Raw genomic sequence first — 25,313 nt, 5'->3', positions numbered from 1 at the left:
ATATTTGGCACACCTGATGCTGGAGAGGCAGGAGGGGAGGGGTCAACTATCTCGGGGGTGACAGAGAGTCGGAACATTCCGATCCTGCTGGGAAGAAGCAGATATGGTGGGAGCCATGGAACTAGCCATTCCAGGGGAAGGAGGGATCGTTGCTTAATAACAATCCCTTCTTCTGGCTCCATGAGCTCAACCCAGGGTGCTGGTGACAAGTGTAACTGGCCCTGGGCTCAAGCTGTTGCTACTCAATGCCAGGTCGGTGGTAAATAAAGCTCTCCTAATCTGGGATTTGATCCTGGATGAGGAGGCCGACCTGGCATGTGTGACTGAAACCTGGCTGGGCCCAAAGGGAATTCCTCTCTCTGAAATTTGTCCAGCTGGGTTTCAGGTATGGCACCAAGCTCGACCCCAGGGAAGGGGGGTAGGAGTGGCTATTATAGCCAGGGAGAATCTTTGCCTGCGGAGACACATTGCTCCAGAGATTGCAGGTTGTGAGTGCCTCCTGGTGAAGTTGGACTTAAGGGTTCAGGTGGGCTTGTTACTCACGTACCTGCCTCCCAGTTACGTGTCAACAGCCCTGCCTGTGCTACTCGAGGAGGTAGCCGGACTGGCGGTGGGGTTCCCCAGAGTTATTGTCTTGGGGGACTTTAACCTACCGTCGCTCGGCAAACCTCTGGGCTAGCGCAGGAGTTCATGGCCACCATGACTGTAATGGACCTGACTCAAGTAGTACAGGGTCCGACTCAGGAGTGGGGGCACGCATCCGACATGGTATTCCTCTCTGAGCAATTGAGTAATGGTCTGAGACTAAGGGACTTAAGTGTTGCCTTTGTCATGGTCAGATCATTTTCTACAGCTGCTTGATTTCCTGGCTCCAATCCTTCCCCGCAGGGAGGCAGAACCGACTAGGTGGTTCCACCCCAGATGCCTGATGGACCCAGAGGGCTTTCAGAGGGCGCTTGGGGTTATTCCAGATGCACTTGTCCACAGTTCATTAGAGTCTCTTGCTGAAGCCTGGAAGAAGGCTGCGGCGGAGGCTCTTGACCGGATTGCGCCATTGCGACCTCTCCGCGGCTCTAGACCCCGTAGAGCTCCATGGTTCAACGAGGAGCTCCAGGAGTTGAAACACCAGAAGAGACGTTTAGAGAGGCGATGGAGGAAGAGTAAGTCCGAATCTGATCGAACACTAGTAAGAGCTCATATTAAGACTTACAAAGTGGCGCTCAAGGTGGCAAGATGCACGTATAATGCCGCCTTGATTGCATCTGCGGAATCTTGCCCAACCGCTGTTTAGGGTGAGCCGCTCCCTTCTTAACCAGGGGGGAGTTGGGGAGCCCTTGCAGAGTAGTGCTGAGGATTTTAACACATTTTTCGCTGATAAAATCACTCGGATCCAAGCGGACCCCAACTCCAATTGTAAAACAGAGTCAACTGACAACGAGTCAGTTGAGGTGACTGGGGCCTGTACTTGTCCAGCTGTCTGGGAAGAGTTTGACCTGGTGATACCTGATGAAGTGGACAAGGCCATTGGAGCTGTGAGTTCCACCACCTGTTTACTGGATCCGTGTCCCTCCTGGCTGGTTTAGGCCAGAAGGGAGGTGACACGGAGCTGGGTCCAGGAGATTGTCAATGCTTCTTTGGGGAGGGGGGTCCTTTCCGGATTCCTACAAGGAGGCACTTGTGCGCCCTCTCCTCAACAAGCCTTCCCTGGACCCAGCCGTACTTAATAACTATCGTCCAGTCTCCAACCTTCCCTTTATGTGGAAGGTTGTTGAGAAGGTGGTGGCACTCCAGCTCCAGCAGTCCTTGGAAGAAGCCGATTATCTAGGCCCTCAACAATCAGGATTCAGGCCCGGCTACAGCATGGAAACTGCTTTGGTCGCATTGATGGATGATCTCTGGTGGGCCCGGGACAGGGGTTTATCCTCTGTCCTGGTGCTTCTTGACCTCTCAGCGGCTTTCAATACTATCGACCATGGTATCCTTCTGCATCGGCTGGAAAGGTTGGGAGTGGGAGGCACCGTTCTTCAGTGGTTCTCCTCCTACCTCTCCAGTCGGTCGCAGTCAGTGTTAGTGGGGGGTCAGAGGTCGACCTCTAGGCTTCTCCATTGTGTGGTGCCTCAGGGGTTGGTCCTCTCCTCGCTGCTATTCAATATCTATATGAAACCGCTGGGTGAGATCATCCAGGGGCATGGGTTGAGGTATCATCAGTATGCTGATGATACCCAGTTGTACATCTCCACCCCATGTCCAGTCAATGAAGCAGTGGAAGTGATGTGCCGGTGCCTGGAGGCTGTTAGGGTCTGGATAGGTGTCAACAGACTCAAACTCAACCCTGATTAAATGGAGTGGCTGTGGGTTTTGCCTCCCAAAGACAATTCCATCTGTGTGTGCATTACACTGGGGGGGAATTATTGACCCCCCTCAGAGAAGGTCCGCAACTTGGGCGTCCTCCTCGATCCACAGCTCACATTAGATAACCCTGTGGTGAGGGGGACGTTTGCCCAGGTTCGCCTGGTGCACCAGCTGCAGCCCTATCTGGACCAGGACTCCCTGCTCATAGTCACTCATGCCCTCATCACCTCGAGATTCGAATACTGTAATGCTCTCTACATGGGGCTACCTTTGAAAAGTGTTCAGAAACTCCAGATCATGCACAATGCAGCTGCGAGAGCAATCATGGGCTTCCTCAGATATGCCCATGTTAAACCAACACTCCGCAGTCTGCATTGGTTGCCGATCATTTTCCGGTCACAATTCAAAGTGTTGGTTATGACCTATAAAGCCCTTCATGGCATCGGACCAAAATATCTCTGGGACCACCTTCTGCCGCACAAATCCCAGCGACCAGTCAGGTCCCACAGAGTTGGCCTTCTTCGGGTCCCGTCGACTAAACCAGTGTTTCCCAACCAGTGTGGTCAGGTGTGCCACGAAGATGGAAGCTAAGCTTCTGGTCCCACAACTTTTTGCTGAGAGTGCGAAGAGAAAAAAGTTGTGAGACCAGAAGCTGAGCTTCCTTCTTTGCACCTTCCAAGTTTTCCGGCAGCTGCAGTGCCCCACCCGTCTGGAGCTTCCCTGGCGGTGGCAGCAGGTGACCTTTGGGGCCTGGTGGGAGGGCGGCGGCAGCAGCGGCACCGGTCAGTAGCCGTGGAGCGGCAGCAGGGTGATCAGCTGTGAGGTGGAGCTCCGGAACAGAGGCACCGACGGTGGCGGCTGGACATGTTGCTGTACGCCGTACATGCTGGCATTGCATGGCTGGCACTTGCCTGCTGGCTGAGCCAGGAGGGAGGTTCCAGCCCCACGCCCATGCCCAGCGCAACACCAGCATGTACGGCATCTAGCAACACGTCCAGCCGCCGCCATCGGTGCCTCCGTTCCGGAGCTCCGTTTCGCAGCTGACCACCCTGCTGCCGCCCCACGGCTATTGCCCAATGCTGCTGCTGCGGCATGGTGTACGAGAAAGAGAGAGAGAAAGAGAGAGATAGCTAGAGAGAGAAAGAGATAGCAAGAGAGGGAGAGGGAAAAAGAGAAAGATAGCAAGAGAGAGAAAGAGATAGCAAGAGAGGGAGAGAGAGAGAAAGAGAGAGGGAGAGGAAGGGGGGAGAGAAAGAGAAAGCAAAAAGAGAGATAGCAAGAGAGAGAAAGAGATATCAAGAGAGGGAGAGAGAAAGAGAGAGGGAGAGAGAAAGCAAAAAAAGAGAGAGGGATAGCAAGAGAGGGAGAGAGAGAAAGCAAAAGAGAGAAAGAGAGATAGCAAGAGAGGGAGAGAGAGAAAGAGAGAGGGGGAGAGAGAAAGAGAAAGCAAAAAGAGAGAGAGAGGGAGAGAAAGATAGCAAGAGAGGGAGAGAGAGAAAGAGAGGGAGAGGGGGAGAGAAAAAGAGAGAGAAAGCAAAAGGGAGAGAAAGAGAGAGAGAGAAAGAGATAGCAAGAGAGAGAGAGAAAGAAAGAAAGAAAGAAAGAGAGAGAGAGATAGCGAGAGGCAAAGAGAGAGAGAACGAGAGATAGCAAGAGACACAGAGAGAGAAAGAGATAGCAAGAGAGACAGAGAAAGAGAGAGAGAAAGAGAGATAGACAGAGAGAAAGAGAGACAGAGTAAGAGAGAGAGAGATAGCAAGAGAGACAGAGAAAGAAAGAAAGAAAGAAAGAGAGAAATAGCAAGAGACGCAGAGAGAAAGAGAAAGAAAGATAGCAAGAGAGGCAGAGAGAGAAAGAAAGAAAGAAAGAAAGAAAGAGAGAGATAGCAAGAGAGACAGAGAAAGAGAGAGAGAGAAAGAGAGAGAGAAAGAAAGAAAGCAAGAGAGAGAGAGCAAGAGAGGGGGGAAGGAGGAAGAGAAAAAGACAGAGGGAGGGAAGAAGGGAGGGAGAAAGAGAGCAAAAAAAGAGAGGAAGGAAGAGAGAAAGAAAGAGGGATGGAGAGAGAAAGAAGGGAAGGAAGGGAGAGAAAGAGGGAGGGAGAGAGAAATAGAGCGAAAGGGAGGAAGAGAGATATTTTTTTGTCCAAACTTTCCCCCCCCCCCCACGCTCAATGTTTCCCAGGATTTTGAAAATATGAATAATGTGCTGCGGCTCAAAAAATGTTGGGAAACACTGGACTAAACAATGTCATCTGGCGGGACCCAGGGGAAGAGCCTTCTCTGTAGTGGCCCCGATCCTCTGGAACCAGCTCCCCCCAGAGATTAGGATTGCCCCCACCCTCCTTGCCTTTCCGAAACTTCTTAAAACCCACCTCTGCTGTCAGGCATGGGGGAACTGAGACATCTTCCCCAGGCCTATATAGTTTATGTATGGTATGTTGTGTGCATGTTTTTTAAATTATGGGTTTTTAACTTTGTAATATTAGATTTGTATTGTATATTGTTTTCTATTGTTGCTGTGAGCTGCCCTGAGTCTGCAGAGAGGGGCGGCATACAAATTTAATAAATTATAATAATAATAATAATATAGCTACTTACAAAATAGACATTGGTTTCATAGACTGTCTGAACTCAATCCTATTGATATTGATCCATCATTACTAATCAACTATCTCTTCCTGCAAACACTTATAAACTTACTCTTTCCTTTTCATCATATACACCTACCATACGACACAACTCAAAAGTTGTTAATTCAAAACTGCCTGCTATCTTGCAGGTCTTCCCCTCTCCCCTCTATCCAAACTTCACCTTCTTATACATCTCTCAGTACCTTTTTCATGCCTTACTACAATTAATTAACCCAACCCTTTTTGAATTCATATATGTATCCAATTTGAAGTTATGCTGTTATATTTGTATAAACTCAACTTTGAATAGAGATGCTACTTTATTATGCATAGTTTACTACCCTACTTTACTATGTATAGTTCCTTATGTTGTTCCGTTATATGTTTTGTGTTCTTTTTCTGTATATTTTTGCCTTTCCCCCTTCTTTCTTTTTTAAAAATTCAATAAACTTTTTTTTCAAAAAAGAAAAAGAAAATATAAAATTAGGAAGTTTATACACTTCACTGGCAGAGCAAAAAAAAAAGGGGTGTTGCAATATACATCAAAAAATCAGTCAATTCAAAAGAAATATGCAAAAATCATGGTAGAATATTAATAATGTGAGGGGGGGAGTGGAAATTGAACAGAAATATCTAAATCTGATAACAATTTATGCTCCAAATGAAAAAAAATTTTTTTTACAAAAAAACTCCATGAAAAAATCGTAGAATTAGAATTGGAAAATTTAATAATACTAGGTGACTTCAATGCAAATAAGACATTAAATTCTAAAGGTAAAAAAGTATGAAAAATAAAAATAAGTTGACTAAGTCTTTTTGGGAAATGTGTGAGGAATTAGGCTTAAAAGACGTTTGGAGGGAGAAACACAAAACAGCGCAACAATATACCAGTACATACTATTCTAACTCACATTATACCTGGTCAAAAATAGATAGGGCCTGGGCCACAGCATCTGTAAACAACGTAGAAGAAATTGAGATTGAACCAAACAACTGGGCTGATCACAATCCTATAACATTAATATTGAAAAAGAAAAGAATAAACAAATAAAATGGATTATGGATAGTAAAATTTTAAAAGAGAAACAATATAAGCTAGAAAGAGAATTAGATATATTCTTTAAAATAGATAAAACAGAAGAGATAACGCCACAAATACTTTGGGACACAACCAAAGCATATATTCCAGGTTTAACTATCTCATAAATAGCAAAAAGGGACAAAGAAAAAAGAGCTCAGCAGGAACAATTGAAACAAGAATTAAAGCAAATAGAAACTGATTTGCAAACTGACCAAAAAAATAAAAACTTTAAAGAAAAGAGACATTATATTAAACATAAAATTACTTTAATTGAGCAAGAAGAAATTGCGGAACAAATAAAATTAGCTAAGCAAAATTTCTTTGAGCAAGCAAATAAACCTGGTTGGTGGTTGGCACATAAATTGAGAAAACAGCGAGAAAGGAAAATTATAGATAAACTAGAAGATAAAGAGGTTAACATACAATATAGTAAAGAACAGAAGAAAAAAATAACATGGGAATTCTTTAAAAAAACTATATGTGCATGAAGAGGTAGAAGAGGGTAAAATAAGAGATTTTATAAAATCAGTAAATATGAAGTCATTAACAGAAGAACAACGACAAACCTTAAACAGACCAATATTGCAACATTCTCTAAAGATGGGTGTAAAGATTTAGAGACATTTTTAGGGACTTGGAGTTGAAGCTGGAAAAGAAAGAGAGAAAGAACTAGATGACAATAAAAACTTTGAAAATAAGATGATAAAAACTGACAGTGGAAAAAATGAAGTACAAAAAGATAATACAAAGGAGAAAAAAATAGAAGAAAAGCAGATGCAGAAAGACATTGGGAAGAGTGGAATGAAGATATTTACAATTAATATTGTAATTATATTAAAGTAATTATATTAGTATATACTTTTGTTATTTTTACTTCATCTTCCCCAGGAACTCACTTGCACCCTGTATGATGAGGTGGCCAAGCAGGACTTTGGGGGATGGGGAAATTTTAGGCATACTTGCCATTGTATGTTAGGAAACAATGTGGCATGTGGCATGTGACTAAGGTTGGTGTTCATTTATTAATAAAGAATTATGTGACACCTTGATTGACCAAAGCTATTATAGGTATTCAGGATCCAAGGGCCGCTGATAATACCATGGAAGATTTGATTTGAAATAGAAAATGTATAAGCAGTAAGTACCATGATATGGGATGTATAAATAGTAAGGACAAACTGTCAGGCTTGTAAGGTAGACTGTATCAAGAAACCAATAACAAGTAAGCCAAAATATTTTAGATTTTTCAGACTTTATAGATTTTATAGATTGGCTAAACCTTGCAAGTATTATCTTTCTCTTCTTGAGAATTAAGGCGCTGCCTGTCTGGCATGTTTTCATAAACTTCCCTTGTCATAAGCCATCCTTATCTGTTTGTTGCCTTGGAAACAGATCTTTTCTTTCACTCTGTCAAGGTCATTCTCTATATTTTACACAAATGCCCTGAAAGAAAGAAAAAAAAAGTGTGTATACTCTATTTCTGAAGCTAAAATTAATATGTAGTAAATTCTAAGGAGGCTGGTCTGATTCTGTGAAGTTGAGGACATGATGTGTAGGTTTAATTATGAAAGAAAGATTACATTGTATATAATAAAATATGAGATGGGCCTATTTAGGTTGTTGACATTGTATATGAAAGTAGGATCTCACAGAATTTTAGTTGCATTTTTTTTCTCTAATGAAATATGTAACAGAAGAGCCAGTTACAAGTTTGGGAGGAAACCATGCAACATTCTGAATAGATATTAGTCAAGAAAAATCAAGGTGAAAATAAAAAAAATAGCATATTGTGCAAAAGTTCATTTATTTCAGTAATGCAGCTTAAAAGATGAAACATAATATATGAGAGAGACTTAATACATGCAAGGCAAGATAGTTAAAGCCGTGATTTGTCATAACTGTGATGATATTTGAAAACAATTTATAGAAAAAAACTGTAAATTGTAAGAGACTGTGGGAACTAGTTCAGAGCTTCAGTGAATAAGAAAAGAAGCAGCTAATTATAATGGTGGTTAGTACAATGGTACCTCTACTTAAGAACTTAATTTATTCCATGACCAGGTTCTAAAGTAGAAAGATTTGTAAGTAGAAGCAACTTTCCCCATAGGAATCAATGTAAAAAACAATTATGCGTGCAAACCCATTAGGAAAGAAATAAAAGCTCAAAATTTGGGTGGGAGCAGGAGGACAGTCACTGCCGAAGGAATAAAAAAAATTGAAAACTTTAAGGCTTGAAAAAAAAAAGAGGGACTCTGAGGCAGCGAGGAGGAGCACGCACCTCCCATACACCCAGCATGAAGCTGCCTCCCATACACTGTATCAGAGAGAGAAACCCAGGCGGGCAAGAAGAGGGAACCTCCTACTCCTTTGACCGAAAAGTGGCTGCTGCTGCTACCTGCTTCCTCTTCCTTCCCATGCTGAAGGGCTCCCCTCTCCTCTCACTTGCTCATTTTGTAGCCAGCGCCTTTTCTTCACTGTGGTGACTCCTTGGTTTGGCTGAAGCTGGGTTGATCCAGCCAGGGCGAAGCACCCCCTTTTGCCTTGCCACACGCGGACACTCCAGGAGGCAACCTCGTGCCAGGTGTATGGGAGGCAGCATGAGGGAGTCACCACTGTGAAGTGGATTATTCCCTCTCCAAGTGCCCAGAGAAGGGAAAATGTTCCGTTCGCTCTGGGCTGCCCAGAGCGAAGGGAGCATTTCTTTTCTCTGGACATTGGCAGAGGTTTATTCCCTCTCCAAGTGCCCAGAGAAAGGAAAATGCTTTGTTCACTCTGGACTGCCAAAGACTCCTTAAGTACCACCAAAAGGCTCCTCTGGCAGCCCAGAAAAGCCCCAAATGGCTGGGATTAAAGAGGGGGAATGGCAGGAAGCTGTCCGGGCCTTCATTCTACTCTCAAATTTCTTGGGAAATTAAGTAAATCTTAAGTAGAAAATGGTTCCTAAGAAGAGGCAAAAAAATCTTGAACACCTGGTTCTTATCTATAAAGGTTTTTAAGTAGAGGTACCACTGTATGTGAGTGCTGTTGATTACTATGAGAAATAATATTATTATTATTATTATTATTATTATTATTATTATTATTATTATTATTATTATTATTATTATTATTAGACTTATATGCCGCCCCTCTCCGAAGACTCGGGGCAGCTCACAACAATAATAAAAAACAATATTATAGCGAAACAAATCTAATATTAAAAAAGAAGATATAAAACCCTATCATATTTAAAAACCAAACAACACATACATACCAAACATAAAATATAAAAAAGCCTAGGGGAAAGGTGTCTCAACTCTCCCATGCCTGATGGTATAGGTGGGTCTTGAGTAGTTTACGAAAGACGAGGGTGGGGGCAGTTCTAATCTCCGGGGGGGAGTTGATTTCAGAGGCCTGGGGCCGCCACAGAGAAGGCTCTTCCCTTGGGGCCCACCAAACGACATTGTTTAGTCGACGGGACCCAGAGAAGGCCAACTCTGTGGGACTTTATCGGTCGCTGGGATTCGTACGGTAGCAGGCGATTCCAGAGGTACTCTGGTACAATGCCATGTAAGGCTTTAAAGGTCATAACCAAAACTTTGAATTGTGACCAAAAATTGATCAGCAGCCAATGCAGGCCGCAGAGTGTTGTAGAAACGTGGGCGAATCTGGGAAGCCCCACGATGGCTCTCGCGGCCGCGCTCTGCCCGATCTGAAGTTTCCGAATACTTTTCAAAGGTAGCCCCATGTAGAGAGCATTGCAGTAATCGAACCTCAAGGTGATGAGGGCATGAGCGACTGTGAGCAATGACTCCCTGTACAAATAGGGCCGCAACTGGTGCACCAGGCGAACCTGGGCAAACGCCCTCCTCGCCGCAGCCGAAGGATGATGTTCCAAAGTCAGCTGTGGATCGAGGAGGACGCCCAAGTTGCGAACACTCTCTGAGGGGGTCAGTAGTTCCCCCCCCCAGGGTGATGGACGGACAGATGGAATTGTCCTTGGGAGGCAAGACCTACAGCCACTCCGTCTTGTCTGGGTTAAGTTTGAGCTTGTTGACACCCATCCAGAACCCAACAGCCTCCAGGCACCGGCACATCACTTCCACTGCTTCGTTGACTGGACATGGGGGGGAGATGTATAACTGGGTATCATCGGCATATTGATGATACCTCACCCCGTGCCCTTGGATGATCTCACCTAGCTGTTTCATGTAGATATTGAATAGCAGGGGGGAGAGGACCGACCCTTGAGGCACCCCACAAGGGAGAGAACTAGAGGTCGACCTCTGACCCCCCACTAACACCGACTGTGACCGACCACTGGAGAACAGTGCCTCCCACTCCCAGCCCCTCCAGCCGGCGCAGAAGGATACCATGGTCAATGGTATCAAAAGCCGCTGAGAGGTCAAGAAGCACCAGGACAGAGGACAACCCCTGTCCCGGGCCCGCCAGAGATCATCCATCAACGTGACTAAAGCAGTTTCCGTGCTGTATCCAGGCCTGAATCTAGACTGTTGAGGACATAGATAATTGGCTTCTTCCAAGGGCCGCTGAAGTTGTAGCGCCACCACCTTCTCAACAACCTTCCCCATAAAGGGAAGGTTGGAGACTGGATGGTAGTTATTAAACTCGGCTGGATCCAGGGAAGGTTTCTTGAGGAGGGGATGCACAAGTGCCTCCTTATAAGGAGCCGGAAAGGACCCCCTCCCCAAGGAGGCATTGACAATCTACTGGACCCAGCTCTGTGTCACCTCTTGGCTGGCCGAAACCACCCAAGAGGATTCAGTAGACAGGTGGCCGGAACTCAAAGCTCCAATGGCCTTATCCACTTCATCAGGTGTCACCAAGTCAAACTCCTCCCAGAAAATGGACAAAGACGTTTAGTCCCAGTCACCTCGACTGCTATACAATTGGAGTCAAGGTCCGTCCGGATCCGAGCGATTTTATCAGCGAAAAACAAGTCAAATTCTTCGGCACTGCCCTGCAAGGGCTCCCCAACTCCCTCCTGATTTAGAAGGGAACGGGTCACCCTAAACAGAGTGGCTGGGCAGGATTCTGCTGATGCAATCAAAGCGGCATGGTAAGCGTATCTTGCCACCTTGAGTGCCACTTTGTAGGTCTTAATAAAAGCTCTTACAAGTTTTCGATCGGATTCGGACTTACTCTTCCTCCATCGCTTCTCTAGAGGTGTCTTCTGGCATTTCAACTCCTGGAGCTCCTCGTTGAACCATGGAGCTCTACGGGGTCTAGTGCCACAGAGAGGTTGCAATGGCGCAATTCGGTCAAGAGCCTTCGCTGCAGCCTTGTTCCAGGCCTCGGCAACAGACTCTGCCAAGCTGTGGACGAGTGAATCTGTTAAAACCCCAAGCGCCCTCTGAAAGCCCTCAGGGTCCATCAGGCGTCTGGGGCGGAACCTCCTAATCGGTTCCGCCTCTCTGCGGGGAGGATTGGAGCCAGGAAATCAAGCTGCAGTAGAAAATGATCTGACCATGACAAAGGCAATGCTTCTAAGCTCCTTAGTCTCAGACCATTACTCAATTGCTCCGAGAGGAATACCATGTCAGGTGTGTGTTCACCCTCATGAGTCGGACCCTGAACTACTTGAGTCAGGTCCACGGCTGTCATAGTGGCCATGAACTCCTGTGCTAATCCAGAGGAACTGCCGAGTGACGGCAGATTGAAATACCCCAGGACAATGAGACCGTGGAACTCTACCGCCAACCCGCCCACCTCCTCGAGCAACACAGGCAGGGCTGTTGACACGCAGCTGGGAGGCAGGTACGTGAGTAACAAGCCCACCCAAACCCCTAAGTTCAACTTCACAAGGAGTGACTCACAACCCTCTATCTCAGGGGCAACAAGTCTACATAGGCGAAGGTTCTCCTTGGCTGCAATAGCCACTCCTCCCCCCCTTCCCTGGGGTCGAGGCTGATGCCATATCTGAAACCCAGCTGGGCATATATCCAAGAGAGGAACTCCTCCCTCTGGGCCCAGCCAGGTTTCAGTTACACATGCCAGATCGGCCTCCTCATCCAGGTTCAGATCACGGATGAGGAGAGCTTTGTTTACGACCGATCTGGCATTGAGCAGCAGCAGCTTTAGCCCAGGGCCCGGATTGCACTCGTCACCAAGACCCCGGGTTGAGCTCACGGGGCCGGAACAAGAGATCGCTTTTAGGCAGCGATCTCTTTTTCCTCCAGAGGGGCTCGTCCCATGACTCCCGCCATATCTACCTCTTCCCAGCACGACTGGAATATTCTGGCCCTCTGTCATCCTGGAGATAGATATCCCTATCCCTCCTGTCTCTCTACCGCCAGGTAGGCTGAATTCTACATTCATACTATCTTCATTTATTTATTTATTTATTTATTACTTAGATTTGTATGCCGCCCCTCTCCGAAGACTCGGGGCGGCATTATTCCTATACATACCATCCCACCCAGCCCACTCATTCATATCATAAAAATTACACCACCCACTCCAATCATCCATGTTTCTTTGAAATGTTTCAAAGAGACTCTACCTTAATCAGTTTACTTTAAGTCAGCCTGGGAACTTACAGTTGCAATTTTCAACATTATGTTTACATTGTACCCTAGTATTAACTCATAAAACAAACAAGACATATTAAAGATGCCTTTCTGGTAGTTCTCACTTCTTTTTTTTTATAGTTTAATTTTTTTCCTTCATATGTTTTAGTACAATGTCAAATATCTTCTATTTCCAGTACAATAAAATGCAGTATTTTGTTAGTAACTTTTGTATAATCCCAAAAAAAAAATCATAATGCAAAATTATTAATTTCTCTATAGATCTTTTGTCCCTTATTACAAAAAAAAAATTATCTAATCTTGTCGTCCAGCAATCACAACCATCATGTATTACCTCTCTTCATTAATGTTCCCTCAAATATGTTTGGAGAAGGGCGGCATACAAATCTAATAAATTATTATTATTATTATTATTATTATTATTATTATTATTATTATTATCGTTATTATTATCATCATCATTATTATTATTATCATTATTATTATTATAAATATATACTGACAAATAATATTTCTAACATTCTAATTAACTGATAGGCCACAGTGCCTCCTATTTCTCTTTACACATTTTACTTAAATCTAAAAACCCCTATATCAAATCACAAACATTGAAAATACTAAGAAAGGGGGGTGGAGAAAAAAATATAACCAATTTCATACATTTTTTTCAGTACACCACAAATCATCTATTGTTCATTATTTCCATTTTTTTAAATTCTTCAAAACCATCTCTGTTCTTATATGCGAATTTTACTTATCATATTCAATTTGTACATTTCAATAAAACTAATTAAGCTTATTTTAATATAATCAACCAGCCTAATATTTCCTTAATATATTCATTAAAATTGTTTGAACCTATTTTAATGTATTCAACAAATCAAATATTCCCAAAATTCTGAGCATACTTAATACATTTTATTAAATTCAGTTAAATCTATTTTTATAATCAATAAACCTAAAATTTCCATAAAATCCACACATAAAATCCTACATAAGACATCTAATAGAAGCTAATAATTAGAAATTTATCTAAATCTAATCAACCATTTTCATAATCACAACCCTTCTCATAATCCCAAATCTCTTGTATACGGTAAATCCAAATTTAAACTTCTTTCTAGTCATTTTAAATCCCCATTTCCTTCTCTTTCACTTTTTATTCTGTCTCCTTTGCTTCCTTACAAATCCCAATCTATCAATTTTATTTTTAACTCTTCTTTTATTCTGGAAATTCCAGTGCTTTTGACCACATCTCTCCCCATTTATATTTGTGCTTATCTCAATGTGCTCATAGAAAAATCTGTGATCATCAGCCCTTTCCATATCCAGGCAATTATTTAAAAATGTTTTTTTTAAAAAAAATATTATACAAGGATTAAAATGAGCAGAGATATAGTATTGTACATGTTATATCGTTTCACAGTATAATTATTGTTTGTGAAGGTATTGTACTTACATTCTAAGATAGGAATAGAAGGGCAACTGATCAAATTTGCAGACAACACCAAGCTGGCGGGGGTAGCCAATACCCTAGAACAGTGTTTCCCAATCGGTGTGCCGCGAGACATGGTCAGGTGTGCCGCGAAGAAAGAAGCTCAGCTTCTGGTCTCGCAACTTTTTGCGAAGAGCAAAAAGTTGTGAGACCAGAAGCTGAGCTTCCTTCTTTGCGCCTTCCAAGTTTTCCGGCAGCTGCAGCGCCCCGCCCGGCTGGAGCTTCCCTGGCGACGGCAGCAGGTGAGCTTTGGGGCCTGGTGGGAGGGCAGCGGCAGCGGGAGGGCGGCGCGCAGCGGGAGGGTGATGGCAGCGGCAGCGGGCAGTAGCCGTGGGGCGGCGCCAGGGTGGTCAGCTGTGAGGCTGAGCTCCGGAACAGAGGCACTGACCAGCAGCGGCTGGACATGTTGCTGTAGCCATGGGGCGGCGGCAGGGTGGTCCCTCTCTCTCTCCCTCTCTTGCTATCTCTTTCTCTCCCCCCTCTCTCCCTCTCTCTTTCTCTCAGCAGCGGCATTAGGCAGTAGCCGTGGGGCGACGGCAGGGTGATCAGCTGTGAGGCGGAGCTCCGGAACAGAGGCACCGACGGCGGCGGCTGGACATGCTGGAATTGCGTGGCTGGCACTTGCTTGCTGGCTGGGCCGGGACGGAGGCTGCAGCCCCACGTCCATGCCCAGCGCAACGCCAGCATGTACGGCATCTAGCAACATGTCTAGCCCCCGCCATCGGTGCCTCCGTTCCGGAGCTCCGCCTCACAGCTGATCATGCTGCCATCGCCCCACGGCTACTGCCCGATGCCTCTGCTGAGAGAAAGAGAGAGGGAGAGAGGGGGGAGAGAAAAAGATAGCAAGAGAGGGAGAGAGAGAAAGAGAGAGGGGGGAGAGAAGGAGAGGGAGAGAGAGAGAGAGGGAGAGGGGTGGAGAGAAAGAGAGAGGGAGAGAGGGGGGAGAGAAAGAGAGAGAAAGAGATAGCAAGAGAGGGAGAGAGGGAGGAGAGAGAAAGAGATAGCAAGAGAGGGAGAGAAAGAGAGGGAGAGGGGGAGAGAAAGAAAGAATAAGATAGCAAGACAGGGGGAGAGAGAAAGAGAGAGGGAGAGAGGGGGGAGAGAAAGAGATAGCAAGAGAGGGAGGGAGAGAAAGAGAAAGGGAGAGAAGGGGGAGAGAAAGAAAGAGATAGCAAGAGAGAGAAAGAGAGAGGGAGAGAAAGAGATAGCAAGAGAGGGAGGGAAAGAAAGAGAGAGGGAGAGAGGGGGGAGAGAAAGTGAGAAAGATAGCAAGAGAGGGAGAGAGAGAAAGAGAGAGAAAGATATAGCAAGAGAGGGAGAGAGAGAAAGAGAGAGGGAGAGAGGGGGAAGAGAAAGAGAGAAAGCAAAAGAGAGAGAGAGAGAAAGAGGGAGAGAGAGGGGGGAAAGAGAAAGAAAGACAGCAAGAGAGAGAGAAAGCAAGAGAGAGAGAAAGAGGGGGAAGGAGGGTGAGGGATAAGACATAGAGGGAGGGAAGGAGGGAGAGAGAAGGAGGGCAAAAAAGAGAGGAAGGAAGGGAGAAACAAAGAGAGATGGAGAGAGGGGGAAAGAAAGAGGAAGGAAGGGAGAGAGAGAGATAGAGCGAAAGGGAGGAAGAGAGATATTTTTGTCCAAACTTTTTTTACCACCACCCCCCACTCAATGTTCCCCAGGATTTTGTAAATGTGAATAATGTGCCGCGGCTCAAAAAAGGTTGGGAAACACTGCCCTAGAAGACAGGCTAAAATTACAGAAAGACCTAGACAGACTAAGACAGTGGGCCCATACCAACAAAATGATGGGGGGTTTGCGCATGCGTCGAGGAGAGTAGACGCTCGGCTGAACGCTCCTCAAATGAAAAAATAAACATTGGATTTTAAACCCCATTGAACCTCTGGGAGTCTCAAATAAACTGGACTAAGTAAAAAAGCTATAACTTTGGAACCTGGAAATACCTTGGGCTTATCGGAGGAGAGCAGGAACAATGCGAAAATAGCCTGCTTTCCATTCGGAACTGTGAGTAAACAATAAGTTAAGAGGAGGAAGGAAATGGCGGAGGCAGTTGGGGCAGAACTCACAGAGAGAATGGAGGCTTTGGTGAAAACATTTGTTATGGTCGGTCAGCAGCTAAAAGAAATGCAAGATGTGGTGGCTAAGACTGCGACCGGGCTGCAAAAAGTGAAAATAGAACAGCAAGCCCAGGGTATTAGGGTTTTAAAGATAGAAGAAGGAAGGGAACAGGACCGCCAATGTATAAATATGCTGGAAGATAGACTAAGAAGAGCAAATTTATGTCTGAGAGGATTTAAAGCAGATTTTGCCGATGGCAGAAATATGATCCAAAATATTCAGCAATGTTTTAAGGAGTATAAGATTGAAATTCAGGATCATCAAATAGAACGTGCACATTGGGTTTTCGGAGCGCAAAGAGACGGGAATCAACGAGACATCATAATTAAATTCCTCTCAGAAAAAACAGCTGAAACAGTCTACAAAGAGCTAAGGAAAATTACTAACCTTACTTTTAAAGGAGCCTTGATCCGGGTTTTGAAAGATTTGTCAGTGCAAACTTTGCAAGCCAGGAGCCAGATGCGTCTGATAACAGAAGCTTTGTTTAAGGGAAACATTCGTTTCAGCTGGCAATATCCGGCAATTATAATGGTTTTTCAAGAGGGGAAAATGTACCAAGCAAAGTCGTTGGAGGAAGGGAAGGAAATGCTGGTAAAACATGGTTTGAATCCAGATTTAAAGCAACAGGCAGAAAAAGCAACAGAGGCGATTGAAGAGGGGGGTGCAACAGGAGGAGAGGGGGTTAAAAATCTTTTTGAACTTTTGGAACCCACATTCCCCATTAAGGAGTTCGAACTGAAAAGGCAAGCTCTTCTGGAGAAAGAGAAAGAAGCACCAGATTCTTCCAAAATGGAGGCGAGTTACGAGGCAAAAAAAGAAATGAAATGTTTGTAAAATGTTTTTGTTCTGATTGTTTTATATATTAAGAAAAGGGTTAAGGTTTGGTCCTGATTCAATTTAATATCTGTTTTAATTTTAATTAAATTAAGGGAGACTTAGGGAGTGGAATGTGGGGTTTTATTTCCTTTTTTAAAGAAAGGGTGTTGGGGGGAGCAACAGTTTCGGTGGAACCGTGCCCCCAATGGTGCCTGATCAAAACAGCGGAGTTTTTTTCTGCTTTTCTCTCATTGCGAGAGAAATCTGGGGGGAGGCACCTGGGTGGGATGATTCTTTTATAAAAATGAAGGTTTTAACAGAACTCTGGGTTGCAGGAGGGAAAAATGTTAAATGGAAATATTATGAGTGATTGAACAATTATGGTATTAAATATAAACGGTCTTGCATCGCCTCTGAAAAGGCACAGATTATTGAAATTAGCGAAAGAAAATCATGTGGATTTTTTATTCCTTACTGAAACCCATAAGGGATGGAAAAGAAAGGATAAACTGATTACTAGTAATGACTAAGTGTATTTTTGAATCTAGAGGAAAAACAAACAGTAGGGGGCTAGCTATATTAATAAATCAAAGGAACCCATTTCAGGTGATACAAACAAAAGGGGACAAAGAAGGAAGATTATTATTTGTAAAAGGAAAAATAAATCAAATGACAATAACATTAGCGGTAATAAATGCTCCAAATGTCAATGCTAAACAATTTATTATGAATACAAAACGTAAATTGGATTTATTTGCAGAGGGGACAGTGATATTTGCTGGGGATTTCAATGTAGAAATAATGGCTAATAACAAAGAAAAGAAACAATTAAATTTAAATAGGTTAAATATGACAGACTTACATGCTGATAATTTAAATAGAGGAACATATTATTCTGTAAGACATAATAAATTTAGTTGTATTGACTATATATTTATGAATAAAACAGGAAATATTCAAATCAAAAAAGCAGAAATTAAAAGTAATTGGATATCTGACCATGCACCCATAATAGCAGTCATAAAATAGACTCCATTAGTAGACAAAGAATTTGGAGATATAACACAATTGTTTCAGTAAGTGAAAAAAATAAGGAAAAAATTCAGAGAGATATTCAGGAATTTTATAATATAAATGAAAATGGTGAAATGAGGCAATCAGTTATTTGGGACAGGAAGAAAGCAGTTATTAGGGGTAATTTAATCAGTATGGAGTCCTATATTTAAAAAAGTTGGGGAATGGAAAGGGAAAAAAGAATAAGGGAAATAGAATTAATAAGAGAAAATTTAAGAATAACAAGAAATAAAGAATGGAATGATTTGTTAAAACTTAAACAAAGACAATTAAAGGATATAGAGGAACAACAATGGAATAATATGAGGATGATGATAAAACAGACAATAGAAATATGGGGGGGAAATCAGCAAAACAAATGGCGAATTACCTTAAAAAAAGAAAAGAAAAATTAATAATAAACGGTCTAAGAGACAAAAATGGAGTAATGGAATATAGTAATAGAGAGTCAGAAAGTGTAATGAGAGAATTCTATGCAAAAATTGTATGAAAAAGAACATGTTATGCTACAAGATATAGAGGTTAAAGAAAGGCTGAATGAAGAAGACAAATGTTAAATGCTAACATAACAAGGGATGAAATAATTAAAGTGGTAAAAGGGTTAAAACCTGGTAAAGCACCAGGCCCTGATGGATTTACAGGAGAATATTATAAAATGTATATAGAAATTTTGCTACCGCATTTGGAGAGATTGTATAATAATGTCCTCACAACATTAGATGTTCCACAAACATGGAAGAACTCTGAAATTGTAACAATTCCTAAACTAGATCGAGATTTAAAAGAACCAGGCTCCTACCGCCCAATTAGTCTGCTAAATCAAGATTATAAAATTTTTATGAAAATTTTAGCAAACAGATTGGAAAATATACTACCAAGAATAATTGGAAAGGATCAGTATGGATTTATAAAAGGAAGAAGAATATATGAACCTATTAGAAATATAGTGAATGTGGTGCACCATGCTACTGGAACTAAAAGGAAAATGGGACTATAAAAGTTATATGTTTATAAAGCTTTTGATAAAATAAATCATGACTATTTATTCCAATTATGTAATAGTCTAAATATGGGGAAAAGATTTTGTCAAGTAATAAAAGAAATATATAAGGAAAATATAGCCTATGTTAGAGTGAATGGAAATAGAACGGAGAAGATAGAAATAAATAATGGAACCAAGCAAGGATGCCCCCTATCCCCGATGCTTTTCGCAATGGCAACTGAAACATTAGCTAATAAAATTAGAAAAGACAAACAATGGAAGGGATATCAAATAGGGAATATGGAATTAAAATTAAATCTATTTGCAGATGATGCTATAATAATTACAGAAACACCAGTAGATATGATTAAGAGAATGATTATAATACTTCAGGAGTTCAAAGACCAATCAGGGTTAAGAGAAAATATGGAAAAATCAGAAATCATTTGTTTAAATACCGGGCCAAAAGAACAAATTGAAATACGGAAGGTATCAGGTTTAAAACTGGTGAATAAGAAAATGAAATATTTAGGAGTATGGTTATTAAAGAACCCGGAAAAAATGGTGGAATTTAATTATAATTTAATATGGAAAAAAATTCAGAAACAAATTAAGAATTGGGGAAATAAACATTTGAGAAGATTGGCTAGAGTAAGAGCATTAAAAATGATGATTACCCCAAAAATGTTATATATGTTACAGGTAATGCATGAAACCTTCCCAATAAGGAAATTAAAAGAATAGGATACTAAATTAAATGCTTGGATAGAAGGTAATAAAAGATCAAGATTTTTTTTTAAATGGTTGATAGCCACGGAAGGTGAGGGAGGTTGGGGAAATCCAAGTTTGGAGTATTACAGGGATGCATATCAAATAGATAGATTAATGGAATTACAATTATTAGAAGAGAAACCATGGGTAGAATTAGAGAAAAAAATTAATGATATTAAGAATCAAGAATTATTATTTAGAAAATGGAGCAAGATAGAAATAAATAGATTAATAGACCCAACTAAAGCAATTATAAAAAATTGGATGAAATGGCAAGGTAAATTAAAAATGACAAATTCTAAATTAGCGATGCTGCATGTGATAAATATAAAGAAAGTAACCTCACAAAGATAATATGGAAATTAAGGGGAAAAGATATACAGAGAATCGAACAGTTATATGAAAAGGATGGAAGGATTAATAGAAATGAAATAGAGAGATGCCTTGGATAACAAAATTGGTTACAAGTTAACACAATAAGTACGTATCTAAGTAAAAGGGAAAATAAAGAAATATTTCTCAAAAAAGTAACAAATTTAGAGAAGGTATTAAGGGAAAAGAGTAAGAATGTAAAAGCACAAGCAGTTAATATATATATAGGGAATTATTACAAGCAGAGGAGCAAGTAATAAAAGGACTGACGAAATAGGAGTATTTATGCATATGTTTTGGGAATGCAGTAAAGTCCAAAAATTTTGGAAGCAAATACAAATGGAAGTGAATAAAATTACGAATAGTGACTGGAAACTAACCAAGGAAGCAGCATTATTGATAAAAAATAGTGAGGTAAAAGAATATGAAGAAATTAAAATTGCAGCAATAGAAAGTGCCCAAGCAACTATATTGCTTGGGTGGAAAGATGCTAATAAATGGACGATAAAAAATTGGTGCATGTACATGGTGGATCACATTCACTATGAAATTATGGAAATTAGATTACATAATTATAATGAAGAAAAATTAGCAGCAACAATGAGGCGGTGGGAAAAGGTTAAAAATCATATATTAATATTAGCAAACGATGCAAATGTAAAAAATAAAATTCAATCACTCTGTAAAGAATGAGCGATGTAACCCGGAGTAGAGGTAAATGAAAGATATAGAATTGAATCTTCCCCGGTGGAGGGATATATTATTTTGTTTGGTGATGGTACACACATTTATATTTTTGAACTTATGTTTTTTTCTTTCTGTAAAAATTTTAAAAAATCAATAAAAAATATATATTAAAACAACAACAACAACAAAAATGATGTTTAACATTGACAAGAGCAAAGTCCTTCACCTAGGCAGAAAAAACCCTGGACACACAAACAACCTGGGAGAAACCCCTCTTAGCAGTAGCGACTGCGAAAGAGACCTCGGAGTCTTGGTGGATAATCAACTAAACATGAGCCAACAATGTGCAGCAGCAGCTAAAAACGCCAACACAATCCTAAGCTGCATCAACAGGGGAATACACTCCAAGACCAGGGAAGTCTTAATACCACTGTACTACGCCCTGGTCCAACCACACCTGGAGTACTGTATTCAGTTCTGGTCACCACACTTCAAAAGAAACATAGAAGACTGACGGCAGAAAAAGACCTCCTGGTCCATCTAGTCTGCCCTTATACTATTTCCTGTATTTTATCTTACAATGCATATATATGTTTATCCCAGGCATGTTTAAATTCAGTTACTGTGGATTTACCAACCACGTCTGCTGGAAGTTTGTTCGAAGGATCTACTACTCTTTCACTGAAATAATATTTTCTCACGTTGCTATTGATCTTTCCCCCAACTAACTTCAGATTGTGTCCCCTTGTTCTTGTGTTCACTTTCCTATTAAAAAAACTTCCCTCCTGAACCTTATTTAACCATTGAACATATTTCAATGCTTTGATAGGGGTAGTGATTTCTGACAGTCTCAAAATGGGTGAGCAGTGTGGTTGGGCAGTAGGAAAGGCAAGTAGGATGCTTGGCTGCATAGCTAGAGGTATAACAAGCAGGAAGAGGGAGATTGTGATCCCCTTATATAGAGCGCTGGTGAGACCACATTTGGAGTACTGTGTTCAGTTCTGGAGACCTCACCTACAAAAAGATATTGACAAAATTGAACGGGTCCAAAGACGGGCTACAAGAATGGTGGAAGGTCTGAAGTATAAAACGTATCAGGAAAGACTTAATGAACTCAATCTGTATAGTCTGGAAGACAGAAGGAAAAGGGGGGACATGATCGAAACATTTAAATATGTTAAAGGGTTAAATAGGGTTCAGGAGGGAAGTGTTTTTAACAGGAAAGTGAACACAAGAACAAGGGGACACAATCTGAAGTTAGTTGGGGGAAAGATCAAAGGCAACATGAGAAAGTATTATTTTACTGAAAGAGTAGTAGATCCTTGGAACAAACTTCCAGCAGACGTGGTTGGTAAATCCACAGTAACCGAATTTAAACATGCCTGGGATAAACATATATCCATTGTAAGATAAAATACAGGAAATAGTAAAAGGGCAGACTAGATGGACCATGGGGTCTTTTTCTGCCGTCAGTCTTCTATGTTTCTATGTTTCTATCATGTCCCCCCTTTTCCTTCTGTCCTCCAGACTATACAGATTGAGTTTATGAAGTCTTTCCTGATACGTTTTATGCTTAAGACCTTCCACCATTCTTGTAGCCCGTCTTTGGACCCGTTCAATTTTGTCAATATCTTTTGTAGGTGAGGTCTCCAGAACTGAACACAGTATTCCAAATGTGGTCTCACCAGCGCTCTATATAAGGGGATCACAATCTCCCTCTTCCTGCTTGTTATACCTCTAGCTATGCAACCAAGCATCCTACTTGCTTTTCCTACTGCCCGACCACACTGCTCACCCATTTTGAGACTGTCAGAAATCACTACCCCTAAATCCTTCTCTTCAGAAGTTTTTGCTAACACAGAACTGCCAATGCAATACTCACATTGAGGATTCCTTTTCCCCAAGTGCATTATTTTACATTTGGAAACATTAAACTGCAGTTTCCATTGCTTTGACCATTTATCTAGTAAAGCTAAATCATTTACCATATTACAGACCCCTCCAGGAATATCAACCCTATTGCACACTTTAGAGTCATTGGCAAATAGGCAAACCTTCCCTACCAAACCTTCCCCTATGTCACTCACAAACATATTAAAAAGAATAGGACCCAGAACAGACCCTTGTGGCACACCGCTTGTAACCTGTCTCTGCTCAGAATACTCACCATTAACAATAACTCTCTGATGTCTATGCTTCAGCCAGCTTGAAATCCACTGAACTATCCAGGGATTAAGTCCAATGTTCACTAATTTATATATCAGCTCTTTAAGTGGAACCGTATCAAAGGCTTTGCTGAAGTCCAGATAGGCAATATCCACGGCACCACCTTGATCCAACACCTTTCTGACAGAGTCAAAGAAATCAATGAGATTAGTCTGACATGATTTGCCTTCAGTAAAGCCATGCTGATTTGGGTCCAATAAGTTATTGTTTTTTAGGTGCTGATTTATCCTCTTTTTGAGTAGAGTCTCCATCATTTTAACTATAACTGATGTCAAGCTATCTGGCCTGTAGTTACCAGCTTCTTCTCTACTGCCCTTCTTGTGGATAGACACAACACTGGCCATTCTCCAATCCTCAGGAACATCTCCTGTTAACAGGGATTGGTTAAACAAATCAGTCAGGGGGGTAGCAATGACAGATCTGAGTTCTTTAAGAACTCTGGGGTGGATGCCAGAGACATTGAGACATTGAAACTCTGGAGAAGGTGCAAAAAAAAAAGCAACCAAGATGATTAAGGGACTGGAAACCAAGACTTACAAAGAGAGACTGAGGGAACTGGGCATGGATAGCCTAGAGAAAAGGATGGCTAGAGTGGACATGATAGCAGTCTACAAGTATACGAGGGGATGTCACAGAGAGGTGAGGATCACTTTATTCTCCAGGGCACCAGAGGGCCAGACGAGGAACAATGGCTGGAAGCTGAACAAGGAGAGATTCAACATGGAGATAAGGAGGAACCTCCTGATGGTCAGAGCGATCAACCAATGGAACAACCTACCAGGGGACGGTGTGAACTCCAATACTCTGAACATTTTTAAGAGAAGATTGAACTGCCACTTGACTGATGTGCTATAGGGTTCCTGCTTGGGAGCGGGTTGAACTTGATGGCCTTCATGGTCCCTTTCAACTCTAAAAATAAACAAACAAACAAACAAACAAACAAACAAACTTTACAGAACTGGCCGTAGTTCCCCCTCCCTCCCAGTTGAACTATTAGCCACACAGTTCTTCTTTTGTGATATCATTATACAGCTTATGGCATCAGCGGTTATCAAGTATTTGTTCTATCATTCAGTTAATCTAAAGTCAGATTGATTTGATCTTAGTTTTATATTTTGGATTGATGTTGAGAACATCTAAATTATTTACTACTATTATTTCTTCTTATCTTGTACCCAGTCATAAAATTTCTTCCAAATTTCATAATATTTTGATTCTTCTTTATCTTTAAGTTTTTGGGTTAATCTGTCCATTTCTGCACAGTCATATATTTTTTTATCATTTTCTTTCTGATGGTGTTTCTTCTTTTTTCCAATTTTGAGCTATTGTGATTCTGATTGCTGTAATCATATGTTGTATTAAATAGTAGTACAGTGATCCCTCGATTTTCACGATCTTGTTCTTCGCGAAACGCTATATCGCGATTTTTCCCACCCGATGACGTCACTCTCTTCCTTCCTTTCTCATCTTTCTTTCTCTCTCTCTTTCTCTATCTTGCTTCTTCCTCTCTCACACTGTCTTCCTCCCTCTCTCATCTCTTTCTTTCCTTCTCTCTCTTTCTCTATCTCTCCCCCTCTTGCTGGCGGGCGGCGGGCGGCGGGCGGGCGGGGGCATCAGCGAGGAAGACCCAGGGAAGGTTCCTTCGGCCGCCCAGCAGCTGATCTGTTCGGCAGCGCAGCGAGGAGCCGAATCGGGGTTTCCCCTTTGCGTGGGCGGCGGGGAAACCCCGATCTTCGTCTGCTCGCTGCTGCTGCGCTGCCGAGCAGATCAGCTGCTGGGCGGCCGCAGCAGCAGCGAGCAGACGAAGATCGGGGTTTCCCCGCCACCCACACAAAGGGGAAACCCCGATCTTTGTCTGCTCGCTGCTGCTGCGCTGCCGAACAGATCAGCTGCTGGGTGGCCGAAGGAACCTTCCCTGGGTCTTCCCCGCCGCCCATGCAAACTCCACCATCTGCGCATGCGCGGCCATGAAAAAAGGGTGCGCATGCGCAGATGGTGTTTTTACTTCCGCAACCCTACATCGCGAAAAATCGATTATCGCGAGGGGTCTTGGAACGGAACCCTTGCGATAATCGAGAGATCACTGTAGTCTTTTTTAAGTTTCTGATTTATTATGCCTTGAAGAAAGGTTTCTGGTTTTAATATCAATTTAATTGTAGTAATTTCAAAGA

At 42.1% G+C, this 25,313-nt stretch overlaps 1 protein-coding gene across 1 annotated transcript in view; it reads left to right on the top strand.

Moving 5' to 3' along the window:
- The window catches only part of LOC139155793 (dystrophin-like), a 583,469-nt gene that overhangs the window by 5,084 nt on the left and 553,072 nt on the right, over nucleotides 1-25,313 (top strand). The gene's annotated exons all lie outside the window — the stretch shown is intronic.

The sequence above is a fragment of the Erythrolamprus reginae genome, unplaced genomic scaffold (assembly GCF_031021105.1).
Source record: "Erythrolamprus reginae isolate rEryReg1 unplaced genomic scaffold, rEryReg1.hap1 H_6, whole genome shotgun sequence".
In the NCBI taxonomy this organism is placed as follows: Eukaryota; Metazoa; Chordata; class Lepidosauria; order Squamata; family Dipsadidae; genus Erythrolamprus; species Erythrolamprus reginae.
Note: the sequence above shows the minus strand (reverse complement) of the source record. Positions and strands in the feature narration are given on the sequence as shown.